Source organism: Oxyura jamaicensis, chromosome 1 (genome assembly GCF_011077185.1).
Source record: "Oxyura jamaicensis isolate SHBP4307 breed ruddy duck chromosome 1, BPBGC_Ojam_1.0, whole genome shotgun sequence".
NCBI classification, from domain to species: Eukaryota; Metazoa; Chordata; class Aves; order Anseriformes; family Anatidae; genus Oxyura; species Oxyura jamaicensis.
This window is the reverse complement of record NC_048893.1, coordinates 37,263,478-37,268,552: the sequence shown is the minus strand read 5'-3', so window position 1 is coordinate 37,268,552 and position 5,075 is coordinate 37,263,478. Positions and strand designations below refer to the sequence as shown.

The 5,075-nt window shown below is 43.1% G+C and overlaps 1 long non-coding RNA gene across 2 annotated transcripts; it reads right to left on the bottom strand.

Moving 5' to 3' along the window:
- Positions 1–1,348: 1,348 nt before the first annotated feature.
- LOC118160681 lies at positions 1,349–4,771 on the bottom strand. Of its 2 annotated transcripts, XR_004747630.1 has the most exons (3): positions 3,879–4,771; positions 2,942–3,108; positions 1,349–1,655 (listed from the first exon to the last, which is right to left on the bottom strand). It is a non-coding gene; the product is annotated as an uncharacterized LOC118160681 (long non-coding RNA). The 2 variants fall into 2 exon arrangements; XR_004747629.1 differs by lacking the exon at positions 3,879–4,771 and having other exon boundaries at positions 2,942–3,579.
- Between the last annotated feature and the right edge of the window lie 304 nt (positions 4,772–5,075).

The window sequence follows — 5,075 nt, the reverse complement described above, 5'->3', positions numbered from 1 at the left end:
GGTTGAGCAGCCAGCGAGCTGTGCTTCACGCGTCCCCATCGCGTGTCACATTGTTATTAACGCTGGAAAAGCCCTCCAGGGTCATCTGGTCCAGCCGTCCCCCTACCACCGCTGTCACCCACTGAACCACTGAAACGGCCTCAAGTTGCACCAAGGGAGGTTTAGATTGGATACTTGGAAACATTTCTTCACTAAAAGGATTGTGAAGTATTCAAACAGGCTGCCCAGGGAAGTAGCAGATGTAGACCGTCCCTGGAGATCTTCAGAAAACATGTAGAGGTAGAGCTTAGTGACATGGTTTAACGGTGCTTGGCAGTGCTAGGTTAAAGGTTGGATTTGATGATTTTAGAGGTCTTATCCAACCAGCCTGATCCTGTGATTCTATGATTCTAGCTCTTACCATGCATTCGCCAGCTCATGTGAATGGCTGCATTTAAACTACACATCAGTGTTTGTTTCAGGTCTGGGTAGCAAGGCATCTCTTTGAGGGTCTAGTTCTACAGCTTAAGCAGAGGTGAAGCAGTGCAATTGTTCACCTGTTTACTGGCTGTCTTCACTATTGCCTGAAATGCTATCTTAGCCAGCTCACCCAGATTTACTGGCAGACCAGTTCTGTATTTAGATATTGATACTTTGCTGTATTCTGCAGCTGTTGGGTATCATTCTCCAGCTGAGTTTTTCTAGCTCCATAGCTAGATCATGCTGTGTCTCACCGCTGTTGGGAATTTCTAACTGGCCATGTCGTTGCTTCTTTCTCTCACTTCATAGATCTTCCTGATCCACGACATATTGGTTGCCGGTCATATCTACAATCATTTTTGCCATCCCAAACTGAGATATCTGTCAAGATTGCTGTTCCTTCAAAGATTGTACAGCTGCTTGCAGATGTCTGCAAATTATGAACCTACATTGCTTTAAATCTTTTGATGCATCTTCAGTTCTGTTTTGGATCTTCCTAAATTTCCTTCTGAATAATTCCTTCAGCTTTGGAATCAGGGACCTCCTCTGTCATTTCAATGTAGCTCATATTCTCTCCCTTTGAAATGAGATGCTGCTGCCAATGCCACCTGTAAGGCTTCTGCATAAGCAGCTAGCCAAAACTTGTAAAGTCACTATTTTAGTAGCTAAACATTTCAAATTGTTTGCTTGGGCATTTTTATATGGTCTTATACAGTGGCTACTGGATGTGCTAAATGGCTTTTCTGGGGCAACAAATGTAATCGTACATTTAGTCATTCTCTGATACATACCTGGTTTACCCAATTAAATGTTGCGTTTAAAGGTGTTCATTTGAAATACTTCTTGGAATAGCTCCTTTATTAATAATGACACTTTCAGCCCAAAATAAAATTTTCAGGTTAACACCTCTTTTTTATTTAAAATTCTGAAGGTTATAGACATATTTTGGAACAATTTGTAGTCTTTGAAGAGGGAGTGAGCTTGAACAGCATCAAATATACTTACACAGCTTGTGTTTCTGTAACTTTTCATTTCAGTGTCCTAATGTATTTCAGGATTGGTTCATAGACCTATCTTGTTCCAGTTCCTGGATTCTTACAAGAAGGGACCAACATCGTGGGATTCATCATGAAACTTGTACTCAGCAGATCAATTGCTCTCACTTGTGACCTACGTTGATTTAACAGTATTCAGTTCTGCAAGCAAGAGAGCAGTCCTGTCACATTGAAAATGTTAACAGTAGATTTACCCATTAAGAAAGTTCTCCCTTATTCATCTTGTGTTCTTAATGCCTGGGTCTGACAAAGAAGGGACGGTGGGGAAAGGAATGCCAGATTCTGCACTGTGTTTTTGCAGTTTCCTTTCATATGTTGTTTAGAGATTCATGGCAACAAACTTCTCCAGGGTATGAAAAGAAGAGTTATATTTCTTCCTCCCCAGAACTTTGGAACCTATCCCATTTCATGTATAGTTTGTCTTCTCACCTGGGGAGCCTTTTCTGATCAGCCTGAGATGTGTGTACCCCAGCAGGAATACTTATCTTTAAAGCTTATCTTAAAATGGATGTATTTTTGTAGATGGATACTGATACACATCCTTAATGTTTCAACTATAAATTCTGCTCTTAAAGTAAACACAGGAGAGTAAACAGTTTCTCCTAAAAATAAAACCATAGCAACAGCCTCATGACAAACCGTAGAACTTTGCAGTCGCTTTGTTTTGTAATGAAGGAGGACTTTGATGTTGCTATAGGCACCACCTAACCCAGCTATAGGTGAGGGCTCTATTAGATAATAAACATTGTCTTTCAGGGTTTATGACTCAGCAGCAAAAGCATGTTCCTGGCTGAAACGTGGTGCAGAAACTCACTCTGTTGTAAGAGGCTATCTGGAGTGTAATTTTATTCTGCCTAGAGTGTAATTTTATTCTGCCCTCTCCCCTGGCTCCAAAATCCATTAGACACTAACAAAAAATTATAAAAAACAAAAACAAAACAAACAAACAAACCCTATAGCAAACATTTCAGGAGCTGGACAACAGATTTATAAAAAGAGTTGGACTTAGTGTGCTAGCTGCACAGAATAACACCAGTCACATTCTGCCTCTCCTCGTGTGGCATGCTAAGTAGAATGACCCTTTGTATGTCACATCAAGAAGTTTTTGTTTTCATGATCAAACAAAGCCCTTGCATACAGTAAGGGCCATATAGCAGCTACTTACAGCCTGGTCTGCACTTCTTAAGAAAGAACCCCTGTCCCCACAGAGTTGGTAGGTTTTTTCATTTTTCAGAAGGAAGTACAAGTCTGAGCCAATAATTTACACCAGTAATTCACTACTAGTCATCATTAGTTGAGTTGTCAACATTTCAGTTAAAAAATAATAATAATAAAAAAAGTTGAAATCCGGTGGTAAATGCAGGCATCGTACAGTTTAATTGACATAGTGAAACTTCTCCTGAAATGCCTGCCAGAGTATGACAAACCTGCTTTTAGTCCTGTGACATCCACGGAAAGAAAAGTGGAGCAGAACTGGTTACACAGGTCACTGTTGGTATTGCAATTTGTTTTTCCTCAGGTGTATAAATCGGCTTGTTCTTGTACGCAGATGCCACCGGCATGGTTGAAAGATCCAAGAGCTCTAAGTAACGTGCTGTGAAGGAGAGGATACTTGAGGCTGTGACAGTTGGTCTGTAGCCTTTTATACATACTACTGTGAGCTGCAAAAACATCAATTTAAACTCTGGTGTTTGCTCTGATCTCATTTTAGGCTGAGCTTGCTGGCTGAGATTCTAGGTGTTTTACTCCTTGAGATACTAGATACCTGGTCCGTTACCCTTTTGGACATCGAAAGTCTGAGAAATGTTATGGCTGCAAGTGAAGCTGCCTTCTGGGCCTCACACGTACATATACAAATGCAGTTTGCCTGACAAGTGAATGCTCTGCTTAACCCAGTTGAACTGTTTTCGTTCCCCTGACAAAGGCTGCCACATGCAGCTCCTGTAACTTCTGGCTGGCTCTCTCCCAGGAGCAGCATCGATGTGCTGACTGCAGGATGTGTGCACGTCTGTTTCCAACTAGCCTGCGATAACCAAGTGGGCCGTAAATCTAATTAAATGAAAAAAAAAAAAAAAAGAAAGAAAATAATAATAATAAAAAAAGCTATGGCACATTGCAGTATCTTTTGAGGTTTGACTTCGTCTGACAAAAGCAAGGAAATTCTGAGTGAAGATTACTGCTATGTCCTCAATTCCCCCCGGTATTGTGGAGTTCCAGGGACCCGGAGCTCTGCACATTTGACTCTGTACTATATGCACTAAACAGCGTTCAAAGAGCATTGGCACAACGTCAGACTCTTCAAAAATTAGGCAACTTCTGTAATTTTGACTCCCCTGTGAGTGCAAAGGATGGGGAACAAAGAACCTTGTCAATATGCCATTTTTCTAGTTTGCAAACCCTTCCTCGCTCAGGACGCAGAGTAGTCGCCTCTCCCAGGAGAAGACAGCTGGCTGGTTTAAATCTCTGCGTGCAGCAAATGCCCTTTGCCTTATTTATTTATTCATTCGGTGAGTAACTACTTAGGTATTCGTAGGGCATTTGTCACTGTATTGGTTGATACCTCATTAGCATTAGTGGGGTTGTTTCTGCGTTCGCGTTTCCAGAGGAAGAATTACAGCTGCATGTCGCTTACAAGGGCGTGTGGGTTAGGGGCACGGGGGTCTCGGTGCTGCAGTGCTCAGCATCGTGGCCGTTAACATTATACAGCCCTGGAGCTTTGGTGATATCCGTGACAGCCACTTCTCCCTCCAGGTTTCCTATATGGTACGTGGCAGAGGCAAGGGGAGGAAGGGGATCACGCGGGATCCACCCCGAACAAGAAGCTGGCTGAACTTGGTGCTGTGAAAGGCTGATGGCATTCATGTGACTGCAGGCACGGCGGTCGGGGTTTAGTGCCAAGGAATCTCGAAAGATGCTGCTCTGCGGCGTCCCATGAGCAGGTATCGAGGCTGCAACTGGAAAATTGGCAGATGGACTGCACACGTTTGTCTCAGCCTCTACAGCGGGCGCTCAGGAATGCTAGGGTGGGAGCACACTGCAAATTCTTAACGAGGACACTGACAAATGGCCCATTTTGCCATACGGGAGGTGTTCCACTGCAGAGCAGGCTGGGAAGTACAGTCCCAACATTTACCAGTTTGTCTCTCAGCATCCTCAATACTAAAACTGGGTTACAAGGAGCTGCTTGCTCCACTTGGAGCTCACTTCAGCATGTGAGATGCCTGTGGGGGCCCCCGCATACAAGGCGTGAATGTTTAAGGGATCAGTCACAGAGATGTTTTGGGAACCTCACTGAAATAAGAATTCATGGAATGTGAGCATCTCCATAGCTGGGAAGCAACTGGGTGCGGATTTCGAAGGTAGTTATTTTGGATTTAAGGATCATAGGTGTTCACTTCAATCATCTGAGTCCTCTGACTGAGACCTAACCAAGACATGTCTCAGGTCACACAAGCAAATCAGTGACAAGGAGCTGGGGTGAGGCTTCATTGTACAAACAAGTACGTCAGACCGTGGAAAAATCAACGCAGTTTTTTGTAGATAGAAAAGCTTTGTCACAGT